Here is a 21,486-nt window from a genome sequence, read left to right as displayed (position 1 = left end):
CCCTCCGCCTCAGCGACCCTATCTGACATTTTCCGAATGTCTGCACAAAGAAGACCCATCTAAATAGCCACAGTGTCAGTTTTCACCAGGGAGGCCTCGTTCTAGCCCGTTATTGCCCCCATAATGTCTGCCATTGTTGGGGCTCCCGGATCCTCAGATGGAGTTTTGTTGGCCAGCACCCCTGCAGTACCTCCAGTCAGCACCGGATGGGCATAAATATCCACTTTGTTGGCCTGCACAGTCTTGGGGGCTTTTTGTTCACCATCTTATTAGTTCAGTGATACTGCCACAGCACGGTGACCTCCGATCCCAGGTGCCCACCACTTGTGGCTGTCTCGCTCCAGACCCTGTCACCCTTGGTCCTGCTGATATCTGACCCCTGGGGACCAAGAGAGTTCAGTCCATACACTCGGGCCCAATATGTTTGGAGTGGGGCCTACAGACTCCCTATCCTTCTAGGTAGTACGCTCCTCACTCTCAGGTGACATGATATTGGTATGTCTGTATAAGCGGAGGTCCCACCACAGTGTAAGTGGGACTCGCTCCTTCCACTCCAATGTCAGCAATGCAATGTCTGCCCCTACACCTGCTTCATCTGTTGCTGTTGTACTCAGAGGCACCCCGGGGACATCAGTCAGCCGCTCTTGCACTAGGGGGGGTTTCAGCCCTTGCTCCCCCAGTTCTCAGGAAGTTCACCAATAGTATGCCTGGTGAATGCAGGCGCACCAACCGGTCGCGCCACAGAAGCTGCCAAGATTTGTTGTAGACAGCCCCACCCGTGGGTCAATACAATTGCTGCTCCAATCACTGCCGCATGTGTTAGTGTCCATACTGGCGGTGCCACACCAACTTCAAAGGTCTGGTGCAGTCGTTCTACAGGGGTGCCGTGTCCCAAGGCCGAGGGGATGTCCTCAATGGTGCAGGTGCTCCTAGTTCATGGATGCTGATGCTGCTGCATCTCTGGCCTAAAGCCAGGGGGCCAAACTCCACCTCACAGGCACCTATGCGATTTCTATTGAGGACCCACCGAGTCCTGACGATGATGTGTCCCTCACACTCACCCCCAGAGAATAGCTGCATAGGAATGGTGTGGCCACTCACGGGAACGTGCCCGTTTGTAACTGTCTGGAACAGCCTAGTCTTGAGCCTACTGCTCTGCCTTCTCTCAGCTGGCTACTCAAAACAGGGGCTACAGCTTCGGAATCTGCACTACTGCAGTCCGCATAAGTGATAGGGGGGTATCGGGCAGTGACTGCTGCCCCAGGATTGATTCAGCAAGAATAATATTTGCTGGTGGGAGCTAGCTGGAGTGCATCTAGGCGGCCATCTTGCCTGGACATGTTACCCCTGGCCAGGGCCAGTCTTTCTCTCAACAGGAAATCCTTTTCCACTGGCATACAGAAAAATTATGGGGCCCACTGCAGAATGTGAAGAGAGGCCCCCTGAGTCTCCCATACTTCTCAGATATTCATTGGTTCTTGGCTAAATGGGGTCCCCAGTAGGGTTGAGGCTCCTAAAAGATTGCGGGCCCACTGCGCTGCAGGAGCTGCAGGGGCCTGTGTTATGCCTTTGCCCTCTCCAGCAAGTATCAGATCCTTTTGGGGGAGACATACCAACTGGCCAGGAGCATATAGGCATTTGCTACGTGCATATGGAGGACCTGGCAGCTCTTTCCATATTGCTGTCAATGTTTCCTCAAGGATGTCGGGCCTGATGTACTGAGATTCCTATGAAGAAGTCATAAATTACATCAAGTAACGATTTGCAATTTGAGATTTCTTATTAAGAATATATTCAAAAGGATTTGGTAGAAGTTGCTGCGATTTGCACACCAACTACTACCAAATGCACTGGTATTTTGTAAACCAACCTGTGTAATAATTGGTTGGTTCACAATATACAGATTCGTAGCGTGTTTCCACTCGACCTACCTCATTAGTATAGATGAGGTAGATCACAAATAGAGACCCTTTACGATTGGATAGAGTCACAGGCATGGTGGCCTGCTGGGGTCAGCAGACCACCATATCTACGATTGATTTTTTTTTTCACAACAGAATTCTTATTGAGCAGGTAAGCAAATAAGAAATATGTGGCTCCCCACAATCAGGAGATCACCACCAAGCATCATGACACATTTTTTGGCAGTGCATATTCCATACAAGAAAAGACGAATAACAGAACCCTCCTCCACCCACCAACCTCAACCACCCAACCCCCCTACTACCCACCCCTTATCCCTCCCTAACCCCTGCACGTGAATATACCAGACAATCCGTATTTGGTCGTTTTGTGGTAGGTATGACGCACAGCCTAGGCCTCTACCACATCTTCTACCCGCAGTTCTTCCTCTTGTTCCCTTGGGGGGTCCAGTATCAATCCCCTATATTCTGCCCATCGCTTCCAGATCTTAAAGTGCTTCCGGGGGCATCCTCTCGCCTCAAACACCAGGCGTTCCAGTCCCATGAAGTAATCTAAGCCAGCCTTCCACGCACACAGGGGGGGGCTCGCTCTCCCTTCCATGCTCGCGCTAGGTCCCTTTTAGCAACCACAAGCCCCAACAACAATAGATGACGTTTATATATATTTCCACCGACTCCCTCCAATACATGGAGCAGCCCTAGTCGAGGAGTGCGGGGAAGATCCCATCCCAATACCTCTGACAAGCAACTCCAAACACCCCTCCAAAATCTGACCAATCCAGTACACGACCACACTGTATGCAGCAGCGTATCTATCCCAGCCCCACAGCGCAGACACTCCGGAGACCCAATCAGTCCCGCCTTCCACAGCCTCTCTCGGGTGTAGTATGCCCTGTGTAGGTACTTGAACTGAATGAGCCTGAGCCGTATGGCGATGGCGGCCCCTCGCGGGGACTCCAGGGCCTCCCTCCAATCATCCTCATCCAAGGGACCAACATCGGCCTCCCAGACCTCCTTGAGTGAAAGTAGGGTGGTTGAACAGTGAGTAACCAGTGTTTGATACATTCGGGACACTTTCTTATCTCCCAGGTCTCCCATGAATACCTTCGCTTCAATTGGGATAAATTCCGGGAGTGACTCCAGGTTCGTGAGGCTGGGTGCTAACGCATGGCACAATTGAAGGCATCAGAAGAATTGGGTCTTGGGCATGTGGAACTCCATACTGAGCTCCTGGAACGATTTGAGGGTAACCCCGGTCATTACATGGCCCAACGACGAGATCCCAACTGCGTCCCAGCCATCAAATCCCGTCAATGCAGCCAGTGCGGGTAGTCATCCATTGTGCCATAACGGAGTCTCCGACGTTAATCTACCCCACCAACCCATGCGACGCAGTGCCTGTCTCAACACCTCAAAGACAACTCGCGTAGCACACGGTAGTGCCCGCCTTAGCCTAGCCGAGTACAGAATCGTGTGGAGGGTGTTATGCCCCATCAGCAAGCGCTCTAGGGCATACGCCGGGTCTTCCCTGTCTCCATACCACCATTCATTGAGTACCAGCAGATGGGAGTCCTGATAATAGGATAAGAGGTCTGACGTGGCTAAACCACCACAGTACGTAGACAGGAAGCATGTTCGCAGCGCTACTCTGGCCGCCCCTCCGGCCCACAGAAAGCGGCCCAGAACGGAGTTGACCTGTCGAAACCACCGGGGGTTAATTGGATGAGGGTAGCTTTGCAGCTGATATAAGAGGCGCGGGAGCGCAACCATTTTGAATATCGCAGACCTACCAAAGATTGTTAGGGGCATCCGTGTCCACGTTTTCACATCTGTCTGGACTCTCTCCCATACTGGCACTATATTCCGTTCCCAGGCAATATCTACAGATTCTGTGAGGAACACCCCCAGGTATTTCATACCCCCGGCCGCCACTTGCAAGGCTGACGCCCAGGGAACCGCTGCAGCTCCACCACCCAACACCCACAGAATGGATTTGCGTGGGTTTAAGCAAAGGCCCGATACCTCCCCAAAAATACGCATAATGTTCAAGACTCGGGCCCCGACCTGTGTAAATCCGTAAGAAAGAATAGGACATCGTCTGCATATAGCGCAATTCTATCGGTGAGGTTCCCACCCCACTCAAAGCCTCGCATCTGTGCGTCAATGCGCACCCAAGAGGCCAGAGGCTCCATAGCTAGCGCAAAGAGGTATGGGGAGAGTGGACACCCCTGTCGGGTCCCCCGACCAATCGGAAACGCTGTCGAGACCGCCCCGTAGACCCGCACCGAAGCCGTGATATCAGTGTAAAGTAATTTGATGTAGGATATAAACACCGGGCCCAGATTAAGACGGGGCAGAAGCGCAAATAAGTACTTCCAACTAACAGAGTCAAACGCTCTATCAATATCCGCTAGCAGCAAAGCCGCCCGTTCACCCGTGGCACCCATAGCATCTACCGCTGCCTGCGCCCGAAGGATGTTATGCCTCATCGCCCTATGTGGCATGAGGCCGGCCTGGTCGGGGTGAACCAGGTCCGTTACATACGGGAGCAGCCGGTTCGCCAACGCCTTGGCTAGTATTTTGGCCTCTATGTTGAGCAAAGAGATCGGGCGGTAGGAGTCGTGTCGATCCGGAGGTCTGCCTGGCTTCTGAAAAACTACAACTTCTGCATAGCGCCAGTCAGGGGGCAGCCTACCTCGTGTACGCGCCGCTTCCAATGCATTTCGATAATGGGACCCCAACTGGAGCTGGAATTTCCTATAAAATTCGCTCGGGAAGCCACTTGGCCCAAGTGCCTTCCCAGTGTTGAGCTGTCCCAGAGCGTCGCCCAGCCCCACCGCCGTAAGGGGAAGATCTAGTGCTACCTTGGTCTCATCCGAAACCGCCCTCGGCGGCAAGTCGTCGATGAATTTAGCGACCTCCTCCTCAGACAAACTATCCTGTGAAGCATATTGCACCTCGAAGTAGTGGGCGAAACTCGCTGCCAGCTCCCCCGGATCAGTAATCACTACTCCGTCCGCAGCAGTGAGGCCCGGGAGTGTAAGCGGCTGGAAGGTACGCTGACACAGCCTATGTAGCATCGCACAGGACTTATCGCCCCATTGATACACTCTACTCCGCGTGGCCAGCCACGCCTCTCTAGCCTCATCGAGCAGCACCGACGCATAGGTCTGTTGTGCCTGCAGGAGCAATCTCACTACCATCTCATCTCCCCCTCTCTGGCACCGCTGTTCCAAAGACTCCACCAGCGTGGCCGCCTCAGCAATGGTTTCTCGGCGTCGTCTACGGGCCGCCGCACACCACGCAATGTCAATGCCCCGTACGGTAGGTTTCATTGCCTCCCAAACCACCACCGCGTCTGCGCTATTCACTAGGTATTCTTCCCAGTAGTGGGCAATCGCACCACGTAAATGCTGGACGTAGTCCTGCTGCTGAAGGTGCCACGAGGACATCCTCCACCTGAACGGCTGTCGTCTCTTAAGCAGGTCAACCCTAACCCTCACTGGGGAGTGGTCAGATAGCCCTCTCGACAAAATCTCGGCCTCCCGCACTCTGTTCAGGTACACACTGGGCATAAACACATAATCCAACCTCGAGAAGGAGCCATGCACCGCGGAAACATACGTGTACTCTCGTACCTTAGGATGCAAATGGCGCCACACATCTACCCAGCCCATCCCATCCACCATCGCAGTCAATCGGGAAGGGGGGGCAGCCGCTATCGTCTCCCGCAGTCGCAGGCGATCCATGCATACGTCCATCACTTCGTTCCAATTCCCTCCCACCACTGCCATGGACTCTGGAATATCCTCCCACACCGTAAACAGCCGGTCAGACAGGGACCACTGCATAGGGGGGGGGGGGGGGCGTAGACACTGCCAAAGACCACTGGTTCGGTACCCACCATACCTTTGATAAAGATGTAACGACCCTGCGGGTCCACCCATTGCTTCTCATGGACATAGGCCAACCTGCGGTGTATCAAGACAGCAACCCCCCTAGACCCCCTAGCAAATCCGGCATGAAAGACTTGTTGGTAGCCAAACCTCTGTAAACTGAGCACTTTTGTTCCCATCATGTGCGTTTCCTGCAATAGTAATACATCCGCAGCTTCCCTCTTCCCCCATCGCAAGATCGCCCCTTGTTTGATCTTGTCAAGCATCCCCCTGACATTCCAAGTTACTACACGCATGGACTCACTGGGGAGCCCTGAGGACGCTTCAGCCATGGTCAAGTAGGACCACCCAAGTAGGCCCCTTGCGCCACACCCACACACCTAGCAACGACACCAAAATATCAGAAAAATTCACGTGTTGTCTCCCCCACTTACCCCAAGTCCCCCCCGCAACAACAGTGCCCCCACCCGCCTCGACCCCATCCAACCCCAACTTTACCCCCCCCTCCCCTTCTTCCTTCACCCCACACCCCCCTCCCATATACCTCATAGAACTATGAAGTACCTGTCGCGGCATGGGCAGCCTCGGGCCCAAAACAGAGGACCCAGGACCAACCATGCCAATGGATCCCAACCCCCCGGAAACAGCGGAAACATCCCCCCCCCAGTCAACTCCCACACTAGTAGGAGGATGGCAGCCACTAATAAGCAGCCACCCGAACCCAACCCCACAGTCCCACACTTGTTCAATAAGTCATTCTCAACCAGCAACTGAGGCAATGATTATGCATCAGACCGTGGAACCCGGCCAAACCGCTCCCATATGCAGGAACTTGTATCAACAACTGGGAAGCAGAGGTCTCCCAAGGCCTTCAATGATCCTTCCCAGATTGATCCGAGTCCACTGTCCCACTATCTTGTGTCCCACTGACAGAAGCAGACCGCTTCCGTGATCTGGACCTCCGGTTCCTCCTGCTCCTGGCCGTCTGGTCTCCACGTTCCTGCGACGATCCTCTCGAAGAGCCTGGGTTCAGCCCCGGCTGGGCATTCAGCCTGATCCTCACTGTTTCGTCCGTCCATTTAAACCCATCTTCTGGGGTGTCAAAGAAGAGTGTTCGCGACTGGAATATCACCCTCAGGCGGGCTGGATACAGCAGGGAATATTGGAGTTTCAGGCCTCGCAGCTTCGCCTTGGAGGCTATGAAGGAGTGGCACTGTTGCTGCACAAGCCTAGTGTAATCAGGAAATATCATGATCTTTTGATTCTCGAATAAAATAGAGTCCCTGGTCCTCGCTTCCTTCAAAATGGCGTCCCGATCATGATAATTCAACAGTCTAGCTATCACTGCTCTAGGCCGTTCACCCACCGGTGGTCTCTGTGTCAGCGCTCGGTGGGCACGCTCAACGACAAAACAGTTGGAGAGAACCCCCGGGGGCAGCCAGCTCTCCAGCCACTGTGAGAGAAACTGTTCCATGTTCCCCTTCTCACATCTCTCTGGAAAGCCAATAAAGCGGAGGTTATTTCTGCGTGCGCGCCCTTCGGCATCCTCCACGCGAAGCGCCAGGCCCCTTTGAATGTTTTCCATCGCCGCCATTTTCTTCTTTAGGGAACCGATGTTGTCCTCCACCACCGAAATTCTAGATTCCGCCTCCGTTATCCGTGCCACCGCATTCCGTAAATCTTGACGCAACAGGGTTACATCTGCGCCCACCGCACCAATTTTGGCATCTAGCATGTCTCTGGACTGGGTGATCGCTGCCATAAGCGCTGCATTATCCGGCCCCCCTCCATGTCCTCCTCCCGAGGGTCCGGGACCCCCACTGGGCCCTGTAAATTTATCAATGGTCCCCTGTTTGGAGGGACCACCGCCTCCTCTGGTCATGGCAGCAGTCCACTTATAGGCCCCTTATGAGAAGAGGTATCGTACCAATACAGGTTCTTTACTCCGTTTGTAATGTCCAATATTGGCCAACCCAGCTGTTTTCCCACCTCGGGGTGCAGGTGCCCCCACTCCAGAACCGTTGCCGCTCCGCGGCCGGGCCGTGGGCTTGTAGCTTCCAAATTAGGCCCCGAGATCCGCACCCCAGTCTTCGGCGGCCCTGTGGTCCCGCAGCCGCGTGGCCCACTCGCTTCTGACCAGTCTGTCCCACTTCGCCGTGTGCCGCGGACCTTATTCGCTTCAGCCGCCTGCCTCCCAGAACCAGCCACCAATAATTCCAATGTCAGGGTCCCCGGGGAGTCACTCACAGTTTATTGTCCGCCTCAGGGCAGCGTCTGCATCGGCCCGACCTTCGCAGGTCCGTTCAGCCACACTCTGGTCTGCTGCCTGTAGATGCCCAGTAGTGGACGCCCAGTCTTCCGGGCGGGGTCACACACCTAGGGTCTCAGCCCCCCAGGCACCGCCGTATTCCGACTGTGGCCCAAAGCAGACGTCGATCCTGTCGGGCGGGGACCACGAAACTCGAGGCCCCGGCTGCACCGGATTCAATAGGCCGCTGCTCCTTTCTGGGCGACTTCCCAGCTCCAAGCACCTCTGCACCCTCCAGCGAGTCAACTGGGGGACGCCAGCCACCTCTCAGCCTCCAGGATAGTCCAGGCCCAGGGCGATCGGCGGGTCGGCCGACCCTCGTAAAAGCCCTCCGGCCGGGAGGCGCCAAAATCGAGGCCCCGGCTTCGCCGCCCCGCACCAGGCCGCACGTCTCTCTCTGCGACCCGGCCCCACCAAACAGTCCAGGAGCTCCGCTTTTTATACCGGAGGACTCCCGACACCTTCAGCAACCCTTGCCCCACACGTGGAATGTAGTTTGGGTCCGGGGGCCAGGATAATCTGCCGGATTAATATTGGGCCGGCGGGAGCTCTAGCAAGCTGCAACCTCCATCGTCGCCCGCTAAGCCACGCCCCACCTCTACGATTGATTTTGAATAAACAATCTTTCTTTACATTGTTTAGTTCATTTAATAATTATATTAATTATGTAGGCACTACCCAAGGATCTCAGTGTGGGTCTAACAATTACGCAAAAGATATGCATTTTAGGAATTTTCTAAAAGGCTTGAAGGGGTTTGTTACTGGGAAGAGAGTTCTAGAATGAGGTTTAGAAAGAACGGGCATAGACAAAAGTCTACCCATCTGCCTTTACACTTAAACCACAATCCTTGTAGATGGTGATTGTCTGAGACAGGTAAAGGCAGCAAGTTTACACATCCACTTTAAAAATAGGCCTTTTGCTTTTAGAAAGGACACACAGTCTTGAAGGGAGTCAGTGCAGGCACCATCTAGCTTGGGAGACCTGGTTTAATGTATCACTTTCTGCATAAGCTAAACAGCAGCATTTTATGTACACTGAGCCTGACATGCTGGAATACCGGCATAGAAGGCAATGCAGTAGTATGCCCTGCCACTGATGGCTGCTTTCACTGTCAGGGCTCTTTGAGCATGAAATAGTAGGGGCATAGTGGATTTAAGAATGTGAGACTGATGGGGGTTTGGCCTGGATGGCCAATATGGCAGCTGCTTTTCAGAACACTCCCCAATTGTTTCCTGATCTGGGCCCATCCTGTTGCTGTCTACATAGTGTGGACCCCTCTGAGACCCTATGAGATGGAGGCCTGAGCTGCCTGCCTGACTAGCTTGTCTGGGAAATGGTGGAGGGATGACTGAGGCGAGCCATAGGGGTGATTTGAGGCCAGGCCCCTGTAGATTTGCCACCAGTTAATCCCTGAATATTAATGAGGCCAGGGTCATCCTAGGGATTTTGGGGGCCAAGCGTATTATGGGGGCCCAGATTGGATCAGCTTTGGATTCATGATCCAGTTTCATGCTGTCTTTGGCCAGGTCAACGACAGTGCAGCGTCACACTTCTCCAAATTCTAAATGTGATTACATCTAATATTCAGGGACAGTGACAAATGTGTTCTCAATAATATTGTAACACATCAGCAGCTCACTATATTACCGCAAATAATCTCTGTGACACCCTCCCATTTTCCCTAAGTGAGGCCCTGTTATGCTCTAAATGAAACTTTTTTGGACGTTGCATGAAACAAACACACTACAAAATGTATATAATAGATTCTCTCAGGTCACCCATATTAAAAAATATATCAAAGGAGAACGGTATTTAAAGCCATCTGTTGAAGAAGTTGCTTGCTGCCACTACCGCGCTCCTTGTTGCTCGTCATTGACTGGGGCTCACTTTGGGAAGTTGCCCGCCCTGTACTGCAGAGCCTGCATCGCCGCACACGGTCTCCTCCTGCGGCCGCAGCTCCATACCATCAGAGCGCGGCCACAGTGGGGGGGAGACCGAGGGGGACCACAAGAACCACAAGGCCCTGCGGCTGGAAGCCGCCAACACCCGCACCCACACCAGGAGGTGCATAAATCAACGGCCGGTGTAGAGACAAAATATCGAGTTTTTTTCATCGACTAGACATAATATCGAGTCAAAAATATAGAATAGACATAATATCGACTAGACATAATATAGACAACCAAAATATCGACTAGAAAATTTCAATATCGAATAGAATGGACATAATATCGAATTTTAGGTAAGTTAATATTTTTTATTTTTTCTGTAATATAATTCTGTAGCGGGTTGTGGGTTTATAGGGGAATAGGGTGGGAAGTAATTTAATTATAATTAATTAAATATGTTATTTTATTTATTGTTATTTATTTAGAATTAATTGTTAATTAATTATTAATTGGTAATTAATTATTAATTGGGAATTAATTAAAATATAATTGGTAATTAATTTTAATTGATAACTCTTAATTTTAGTAATTAATTTTCTGTAGCGGGTTGTGGGTTTATAGGGGAATAGGGTGGGAAGTAATTTATTTATAATTAATTAAATATGTTAATTAATACATTGATTGGTATTTATTTTGAATAAATTGTTAATTAATTTTTAATTGGTAATTCATTAATTGATAATTAATAATTCATTTTTATTAATTGATTAATTGATAATTATGTGAATAATATTTTTTTATTTTTAGTAGCGGGTTGTTGGTTTATAGGGGAATAGGGTGGGAAGTAATTTAATATAATTAATTAAACATGACAATTAATTAATTGGTATTTATTTTAAATTAGTTGTTAATTAATTTTTAATTGGTAATTAATTAATTCTTAATTGGTAATTAAAATATATTAATTGATTAATTTATAATTATGTGATTTATATAAATTTATTTTCACTATAGTGGGGATATTAAAATGTACCCCTACGCTATCCAACGCTTTCCCTACTGTTGCTCTCTCTGGAGTGGGAATAGTCATTTTAACCCCTTCGCTATCCAATGTTTTCCCTACTGCTGCAGTCACTGGAGTGGGAATAGTAATTTTTACCCTTACGCTATCCAACGGTTTCCCTACTGTTGCATTCGCTGGAGTGGGAATAGTAATGTTTACCCCTACGCTATCCAACGCTTTCCCTACTGTTGCACTCTCTGGAGTGGGAATAGTAATTTTTAACACTACTCTATCCAACGCTTTCCCTACTGTTGCACTCTATGGAGTGGTAATAGTAATTTTTACCCCTACGCTATCCAACCCTTTCCCTACTATTGCGCTTACTGGAGTGGGAATAGTAATTTTTACCCTTACGCTATCCAACGCCTTCCCTACTGTTGCACTCTCTGGAGTGGGAATAGTAATTTTTATCCCTACGGTATCCAACGCTTTCCCTACTGTTGCACTCGCTGGAGTTGGAATAGTAATTTTTAACCCTAAGCCATCCAACGCTTTCCCTACTGTTGCACTTTCTGGAGTGGGAATAGTAATTTTTACCACTACGCTATCCAACGCTTTCCCTACTGTTGCACTCGCTGGAGTTGGAATAGTAATTTTTACCCCTACGCCATCCAAAGCTTTCCCTACTGTTGCACTCTCTGGAGTGGGAATAGTAATTGTTACCCCTATGCTATCCAACGCTTTCCCTACTGTTGCACTCGCTGGAGTGGGAATAGTAATTTTTACCCCTACGCTATCCAACGCTTTCTCTACTGTTGCACTGTTTGGAGTGGGAATAGTAATTTTTACCCCTACGCTATCCAACGCTTTCCCTACTGTTGCACTATTTGGAGTGGGAATAGTAATTTTTACTCCTACGCTATCCAACGCTTTCCCTACTGTTGCACTCGCTGGAGTGGGAATAGTAATTTTTACCCCTACGCTATCCAACACTTTCCCTACTGTTGCACTCGCTGGAGTTGGAATAGTAATTTTTACCCCTACGGTATCCAACGCTTTCCTTACTGTTGCACTCTTTGGGGTGGGAATAGTAATTTTTACCCCTACGCTATCCCACGCTTTCCCTACTGTTGCACTCTTTGGAGTGGGAATAGTAATTTTTACCCCAACGCTATCTAACGCTTTCCCTACTGTTGCACTCGCTGGAGTTGGAATAGTAATTTTTACCCCTACACTATCCAACGCTTTCCCTACTGTTGCACTATTTGGAGTGGGAATAGTAATTTTTACCCCTACGCTATCCAACCTTTCCCCACTGTTGCATTCTCTGTAGTGGGAATAGTAATTTTTACCCCTAGGCTATCCAAAGCTTTTCCTACTGTTGCACTCTCTGGAGTGGGAATAGTAATTTTTACCCCTACGCTATCCAACGCTTTCCCTACTGTTGCACTCTCTGGAGTAGGAATAGTTATTTTTAACCCCTACGCTATCCAACGCTTTCCCTACTGTTGCACTCACTGGAGTGGGAATAGTAAATTTAAACCTCTCGCTATCCTACAGAAAAATATTGTATATGTATTGTTAATAACATGTATATATATAGCGCACAGTTAGCAAGAGCGCCACACCTTCCCGACAGGAACCAAACAAGAAGACTCGCGAAAACGGACAAGGGAAGAGGCTGCCACCGGAGATTGGCTCCGGTATAACTCTGACTCAAAAGCACAAAAGACATTGTTTTTAAAATGAACTCATGCACCACCCAATGGAGGGTTTCAAAATGCCCTGCACCTAACTACAAGATCCAGCATGCCGTATTTCAAACCCGCCCACCAGAGGGACAACCCACCGAAGGTAGAAACATTGAAATGGCAATTGTTGTAGTAATCGGCAGCAGGGACCCAGTGTGAGGCATACCTTTGAGAAAGTTGGAGGACCAATGAAACGCGTTAGGACTGCCAAACAAAAGAGAAATAAAGTCCTCGTGAGCAATGTGATGTGCAACTCCAAATTCTTCATTTAATGGTGAGGTGGTTACATATATATATATATATATATATATATATATATATATATATATATATATTTAAAAAGATTATTTTTGTAAGATACAATAATTATTTATTAATTTTAAGTTTATTTAAGTATTTTAAGTATGTTTAAATTAATTATATTTATTTTTATAGTACTTTAAAATTAAAAAATCGATATTTTGACTGTCTATATTTTTTCCTATCGATATTTTGGAGTCGATATTTTTGTACTTACCTGTTTGTAGATAGGAAGTCGATATTTTGGAATTCTATATTTTTACCTCGATATTTTGGTAAGTCGATATTTTGACTGTCGATATTATGTCAGAGATCCCAACGGCCATCCCCGGTGGAGCGGGGGTTGTACCTTGTTGCTTGCTGCCACTATCGCGCTCCTTGTTGCTCGCCATTGACTGGGGCTCACTTTGGGAAGTTGCCCGCCCTGTACTGCAGAGCCTGCATCGCCGCACACGGTCTCCTCCTGCCGCCGCAGATCCATACCATCAGAGCTTGGCCGCAGTGGGGGGGAGACCGAGGGGAACCACAAGAACCACAAGGCCCTGCGGCCGGAAGCCGCCAACACCCGCACCCGCGCCAGGAGGCGCATAAATCAACGGCCATCCCCTGCATCGCGGGGTCGCGCCGGGTTAAGCCCGGGACAAGGGTGGGACCGTCTGTGGCCGTCCGGGGCCATGAGGAGGCCCGGCTGGGCCACACCCCTGACATCTGCTTTTCTCCATTTGGAGTCACTTGATATACTCCATGAGGTACTGCTAAAAACTATAACCGGACTTCTGGTAGAATTCTACTTATACCCATTTTTGTTTACAGGGTTCTTAAACTATCATTTTAGTTTCCCACTGTGTAGCTTGAAGTTTGATTACCACAGGAACAATAGGCTGTGTCCAAGGAAAGTTGTCGTGTATAACTGATATAAAATGAGCGATAAGGGTAAAAATTCCAAATCTGTTAAGTCAGGTCCTGTCACTAGGCACCAGGCTGCTGCAGTACAGCCTCTCCCGAGCTTGGCGGCCATTGATAAGATGCTGCAAAAGACCATTGGGGCTGTGGCTACAGCAATAGAAAATACAGAGAGGCGATTGTCAATTACCCCCGCTGTTCCTTGCCTTCGCAAGTGAATGATTTTTCAATGACTATAGCTAATCCCCCTGACTCTAGCTTTTTCCTTACATCTTCTTACGCCGAGTTACCCTGTGCACAGGTTGACTCTGAGGCTATTGATATCCCTGAGGTCGTTCAATCACCCCCACATCCTGTGGTAAGAACAGTTCATAAACCATGTACACGAGGGAAGAAAATAAAACCTAAAAAATAAACAAATTAAACAAAACTTGCCTATATCTGACTGCATGCCGGTCATAGCCGGCCCATCTCGATCATTTGTGGGAACACCAGTCTGGGTTACCCACATTATTGCGGATCTCGAGGCCTTTGTGGAAAATCTTATTGGCACACATATTAAATCCCTTTCATCTAGGCTAGATATATTGGTTTCCACAATCAATAATGCAGGCGTGTGGAAAGCTCAGTCTACCAGCCCATTGGGTAAACAAGCTACTAGGGAAACACCAACAATTATTAACCCTATTCCCCATTTAAGACCACCGCTAGTTAAGGGAAATGTTGTTGGGACTTCGGTTCCTGAATTGATACCAACTTGCTTTAAAACAAACTCTGACTCTCAAAACCCTCCAGTCAATAACAATATTTTAGTTGCACCTCCTCAGGTTAGCGGTAACTCTATTCTTAAATCAGCTTCGTCCCTGAATAAGGATGGAAAAGTGGGTAGTGGAAAAAATGTAGTGGTTAGGGGGGCCATTGAGGTAGGGGCAAACCATTTGGGCAAACAAGCCAAATACAGTAAAAATATTCCAGCAAAAGAATCGTTAATTGAGCTCCCGATTATTGACCTCCCTCCAGAGTCCCTACCTTTTGTAGAGGTGCTTGCTGGGGTCCCACCCTTAACCCAGGGGAAAAATGAGGATCACACTGATCTCAAAAACAAATGTATAAATTGGCTTAACAACAATAGGTCTCCCCCCACAAAAGCATCTGGTGAAATACTATGTGTCAGAAGAGTAGAATGGATTGGGTCTGGTCCTAAAACTATTGCAGGTAATTGTGTTATAGTTAATTTCAGGCACACATGTGCTGTAGAACAGATCTGCAGTGGGTTGCCAACTTGGTCTAATACCCAAATCCTTCCCCTTCATTTATCGTATTTCTATCCCACTCCATGGGCGAGGAATGGCCAGTGTAGAGGTGCCCAGTATGAAGGGGGCCAAAATAATCAAACACATAGATTCCAGCAGGGGAGAAGGACCTGGGAGGGTTTTGACTCGTACATCCCTCAGCCATCTATATTTCCCCAAAGAAATAGGTTTAGCGCATTGGAACAGGTGGACTGACTCCCTGGGAGGCAAGACTGCACACTGGTAAAAGGGTACACGTTCGATAACTGTGAAACTACACCCAAGGACAACGCTGCTATCGCAACTCAGGTTAATTTAACAACAGTACATGATTTGCCTGAAGATGGTAGGATGGCCTCGATTGAGAGGGCATATAACCAGGAGATAGACACATTAAACGTTGCTCTAGTAAACGGTGAAACCAGGGAAGGGACAAACAACTGTATGGTTTTGACCGATACTAGTGGTTTGGAGAGTAGCAATAGGAAACTGCCACCAAATGATGGGGCTTTAGATGGTTATGTAAATATTCTGTCATGGAATGGGGCCGGTTTGAAAAACAAGCAGCTTTTGCCTGACTGGAGCTCCTTTATGGCAAATCACGACATTTGCATGATGCAAGAAACCTGGGAACTGGAGGCTAGCCTAAGTCCCGGTTACTCAATATTTGATATTTTAGCTACGACTAGGGGTAGGGGGCGACCATCGGGAGGCCTATCAATATGGGTGGGCACACATTTAGGTGTTCAGGCTGTTCAAATACCCACCCACTCCCTTGATGTCCAGTGTGTTCTCTTAACCCCCAAAATATGCCTCAGGTGGCCATAATACATATTTATTCACGGACAGATACATATGGGCAGGAATCTGAAACAATTGAGGTATTAAAGGATTTTATCCAGGTTCTTGACCCCTCGACAGTTATAGTGCTGGGTGCTGACTTTAATTGCCAGTTTGAGCCATTTGTTAATGTTGAGTTGGATGAACAGGAAGATGAGGACCGTTTTTTGGCATGTTCGTGACCCACAAATTCCACCTGTCAGGGCATGGACCCCGCTGGTCCTCCAAATAAAATCATTGTCCCTTGCAACGTCCTTGCGGGTGTGCAATGGGAGGCTGGATCCTGATAGACCGGGGTCTGCTACATTCAACAGAATGGAGCAAAACTCAATCATCGACTATATAATGATGGAGCTTAAATCTGGGATAGACTGCAGGAATTTAAAATCTTCCCTAGGCATGACAGTGACCACAATGCCCTTGTTCTAACACTTAAACCCAGGAGTTTTGGGTTGACAAACTCTGGACCTGAAACCAATTCTAATTTGTTGCCTCTTACGGTAGCAAATAACAGGTGCAGGGTTAAATGGCTTCATTTCCAGGACTCCCCTACCAAACTCGCAGAAATTTATAAGATAGTTGTACCTATGATTTCGGCGATGGAGGACTTGGGCCCTCAGGGTAGAGCTGTGGAAACCCATGAGCAACTGGCTGCTGCCTTAGTGGAAGTGTTTAGCCCTGTGAGCGGGAATAAACCCCACAGAGCTAAGACACCCCCCTGGTATGGCGATGCCTGTAGGAAGGTAAATAAAGAACTCCTCAAGGCAATTAAAAACAAAGATAGAGTTGGAATTAGAACTTTGCGACCGCTCTATAAAAAGGCTGTCACTGTGGGAAAGAGGGATTGGTAGGAAAAAAGGTGGGAAGAGCTTAGACTAGCTCTCTCATCTAAGGACTCTAAATCCTTCTGTACCATTGTCACAGCAGAGGTGGGTGGGGGCACTCTCGCAATTTCCCCAAATATAGCACCTTCAGCCTGGGAGGCTCATTTTGGCGCACTATATGCCATTTCTGAGCCAGAATCTTTGCCCCTCTCTGGTTTTGAACCATGCCAGGACCAGACTGCGGTGAGTGCGATGGATCGGGCCCTGGGCAGGGCTGGCTGGCATGAGTATCGATTGCCGTGGGCCCTGGCTGGCGAGCGGCGGCAGGGCACTTGGGAGGCAGAGGATGTGTGTCATTTTGCAATGCCCGAGACCATTACCCTGAAGGAGGTCTAGTTTGCACTACTCAGGTTACTCCCAAATAAAGCCCCCGGCCTCGATAAATTACCTGGGGATTTATTTCGCTCCCAACCCAAAATTTGGGCACCATATCTGGTTGTCCTATTTAATGCTATCCTTTCTGGGAACGATCCACCGGGCACCTGGTTGGGAGCCGAGATCGTCCCCATTTATAAGAAAGGTTGCCCGCTAATTCCATCTAACTATAGGCCCATTAGTCTTATTGATACAACTCAAAAACTAATGGGCAGGATTATCCTGGACAGGATTCTTGGGTGGGTGGAGGAAAACGAAATATTGTCCATACTCCAGGCAGGGTTTAGGACAGGCATTTCAAGCCTGGACCAAATATTCCGGCTCCAGACCTTATTTTGGAAAACGGCAAAAGTGGAGGGAGGTAGCCTTTACGTTGTCTTTGTTGATCTATGGGCTGCCTTCGACCTTGTCCCTAGGGAAAAACTGTGGCAAGTCTTAGCAACCTTAGGCCTCCCGCCCTATTTATTGGACATCTTAAATAGGCTACACACTGGCAATTATGCCCGAGTCCGATGTGGGAGGTATGGAGAACTTTCACCACCTTTTCCTGTTTTAAAGGGTGTACGCCAGGGTTGTCTCCTGGCCCCCACGCTGTTTTCCCTTTATATAAATGGGCTTGTGGAACACCTAAATGGGGTACTAGACAATGACGCACCTGCGAAGCGTGGCTCAAATCCACCTGAGTGACTTACCACACTCACCTATAGTTACCTAATAATAAGTCAGCCGGACAGTGGAGAAGAATAACAAAACAATTTATTAGGCCACAAACTCCCATATGAGAGGGCCCTATATCGACCTCACCCCTAAGAGTGTGCCGAGAAGGACTAACTCATATCATCACAGTAACACATTATAATACAAAGAGGCAGAGTAAAACACGCCCATACTGGAAAAGTACTGGACCCCGGAGATGGTGAACAATGGTCTCATACAGTAGGCATCTGCACCTGGGATTGCAACATCCTCCTATCTCACTCCAAGGACACGGAGCCGAGTCTTACCATCCCCAGCACATGAGAACGAGATAAGGGGTTTCGCTAGTAGTTTCAGTCACAGTGGGCCGAGAAGCAAAACTGCTGACATGAGGAATATTCTTATTCCTACGGGAGGGGGGAGTGAGCAAGTGCAACTCACACAGAAAGGGAGATGCTTTAAAATGGTGGCACACAGGCTAAGCTAAGAATAACTGTAATAATGTCGCACGCATAAATGAATAACTAATAGACGAATATAAACGTAAATGCATAAAATGTATATATCAGTAGTTAGACACATTCTACTAACTCATAAGCATAATGTATGCAGTGGGCGGGGCATGGAGAAATGAAACCTATCAGACCCTCCTTTTAGCAGACTGTGGCTAACTTTATTAACTAAAAGGAGAGCCTTTACATCAAATTCTAAGGGCTAAGACACTATACTGATCAAAAATATCATTATCAATAAGCATTAACCAGTGAATTTCATGAAGTTCAACAGCATTGGAAACAGGATGTTGTCTTGTTGGCCTGCTGGAAACTCGTATATTGCTAGCACACATGGAGCAACAAGGGGGAAGGCAATAAACACAGAGGCAGCAAGTGAGTAATACACCTACATTCCCTACAACCCTTTTACGCTGTCCAGGCACGATAGCAAACTGTCTGTGTTTTTTATGATAATCTTAAGGTGCCACATAAACAGGTGGAAGTAAGGACGCTAAGTAACAGGTCCCACCCTAACCCTCGGGCAACCATAAATACTCATTATTTCCACATACGAAATAGATATTCGGGGGTGTAATCAGTGAAGGACTAAGGGGCAGTCGGATCAAGGCAGTCACATTGCAAAGGCTGCCGCCCACTTTAATGGGACCTCTACCCTAAATACAAAAGTAAGGTGAAGGCCCTACTGTCGCTAGGGGTACCAGAGAATGGCCACTACCATTAGCTGCGGGGGGGCGTCTGTAGGCCAGGGAAGTGTTCAACTGTAGAAAACTCTCCCGCACTTTGTCAGTGTCATTCGGTATCAGGAATCATTCCACCTTTTTCGAACAAGTCTCTAAGAATGTTTGGTCAAAACGTCCGTCAGTAAATAATCGTCCAAGGGATGAAGGGGGCAGAGGGCGTACTCGCATTGTCAGTGTTGACCCACTACCAGGAAGTCGCGGGGTCGGAGCTCAGAGGATCAGGCTGCTGAAAGAACTTTACCATGCCTATCAGGGTGTACCAGCCCACACAGCTATTCACAGGGGTCAATTGTAGTGCCAGTAACCTATCCTTCTTATATGCCGCAGAAGGAAGCAACCCACGGACCCAGCAATCTGTCACATTATACACAGCATTACACACAACCCAAACTTGCTGTCTTTTAGGAAGGGCCTGAAAACTTGTCTCTTTGCCCCTTAGATTTTAAAGTTCCCCGATCCCTGTTTTCTTTTCTTTTTCACTGTGTTGTGTTTTGCTCTCTAGGTTGTCAATAAAGCGCCGGGACACTCTTTTGAGTAGCCGCGCGCTGTAAAAGTCACATAATAACATAACATAACATAACATAACAGCATGGGCATGATGCAAAGTTTTTATGAAAACATTATCACGGTAACCTTTCCTCATGCATTGTTCACCGTAATCAACAGTGATCATATTGTGTTCTGGCAAGTGAGAAGGGGTAGGAACCAGTTTGTGGACGGGGTAAGCTTCATGCAGAAAGAACAGTATTCCAAGCATTATCAAGAACATAATAATGAGCACCACAATAACCACAATTTTGCCTTTTCGTGATAGGGCACGCCATAGTGAATCTGGTTCTGGTCTGCGAGGAGCAGCAAAAGGCTGTTCCTCCTCTGGGATAGGACGGCCAAAGGGATACATGTCACTTAGGAAATGGAGCAAGGGATATCCTAAAAGTTCAAAAGACTAGGGGCACTACTAAAAGTTCAGACACTCCAAAACCGGCCAGAGGGGTTCTTCACCCTTCAGAAGGGCTCTTCTCCCTATGTCCGTTAAAGCCTCATAGGTAGGCTTTCAACCTCGCAACCCTAATCCCTCGACGGAGTCACACAACTGCAGCAACTCAGGAGCACTGAACTTTGGCCCACGCACAACTCTAGTGTCCCGTTCAGCAATGTCTCAGAAGTGCACCAGGGCTTCTTCAGCAGTCCATCCCTATTACTATGCTAACCTGTTGAATAGAGTCCACTCCTAATCCCTATCTCAGCCCTTCTTCCAGTGCTCAGTTCTTTCGCCTCTCTTTCCTGGGCTGCAAGTTATAGCGAGTGCTCCCTCGCACTTCGGGGTCTGAGAACAGAATTGGGGGATCACTTTGACAAGAGGTGGCTTCCGTCGTTTGAGCACTGTGACCAAAAGAAGCCTCGCTACTCGTACTCAGGGCTGGCTTCTGCGCGTTCTCGTTGTGCTCCTCCCCAATCAGTAAAGCATCAGAGAAGGGGAGGTGTTGAGGCACACATTCTGTTTCGTGATCTGCGACGCCACCTCGGATCCACGCATCATAGGGTAGAGGAAGTGGGACTTTCTTGACATGCGAAGCATGCGTCCACGCCTTCCGACCCTCCACTCGAAGTGCAGTGCGGGTGGTGAGGAGCACCAACCGTTGTTCAGACCATCTAGGCTCCAAACAGGACTTCCACTGGTATTTCTTCGCCACAACCCAGTCCCCTGGGTTGGTGCCGTGGCCAGGCCCCTCAGACAGCGGCTTCAGTGTGTCTGCTACCTGCTGATGAATAGAACGAAAATCTTTAGACAAGGCATATGAATAAAATTCAAATTCAAAGAAACCAAATGAGGTATATTCTGTCCTTTCATATTACTCTATTAATGTCAATTTGAAGGTGAACACATTGTACCTATCAATAAATGTGTGCACTGACAATAGGTAATACATTACATATCTGACTTTTCGCTGTATTACCTGTAGATGGACGTATGCATTTATTGAATTCTAAGAGAAGAGAAAAAATAAAACAAAACAGACATATTGTATTCCCCCATTTGCACTTGAGAAACAGCAAAAAGGGAAGTTCAAACCGCTCTTCCTATAGCGAGCACACAGCGTCTACTTTATGAATCTTCACTGTTGTGAAAAACTTCAAACACTTCTAATATTCTTTTTCTTTACTCAAAA

This window comes from Lissotriton helveticus, chromosome 8, assembly GCF_964261635.1.
Source record: "Lissotriton helveticus chromosome 8, aLisHel1.1, whole genome shotgun sequence".
Lineage (NCBI taxonomy): Eukaryota > Metazoa > Chordata > Amphibia > Caudata > Salamandridae > Lissotriton > Lissotriton helveticus.
This window is presented reverse-complemented; position numbering follows the sequence as displayed.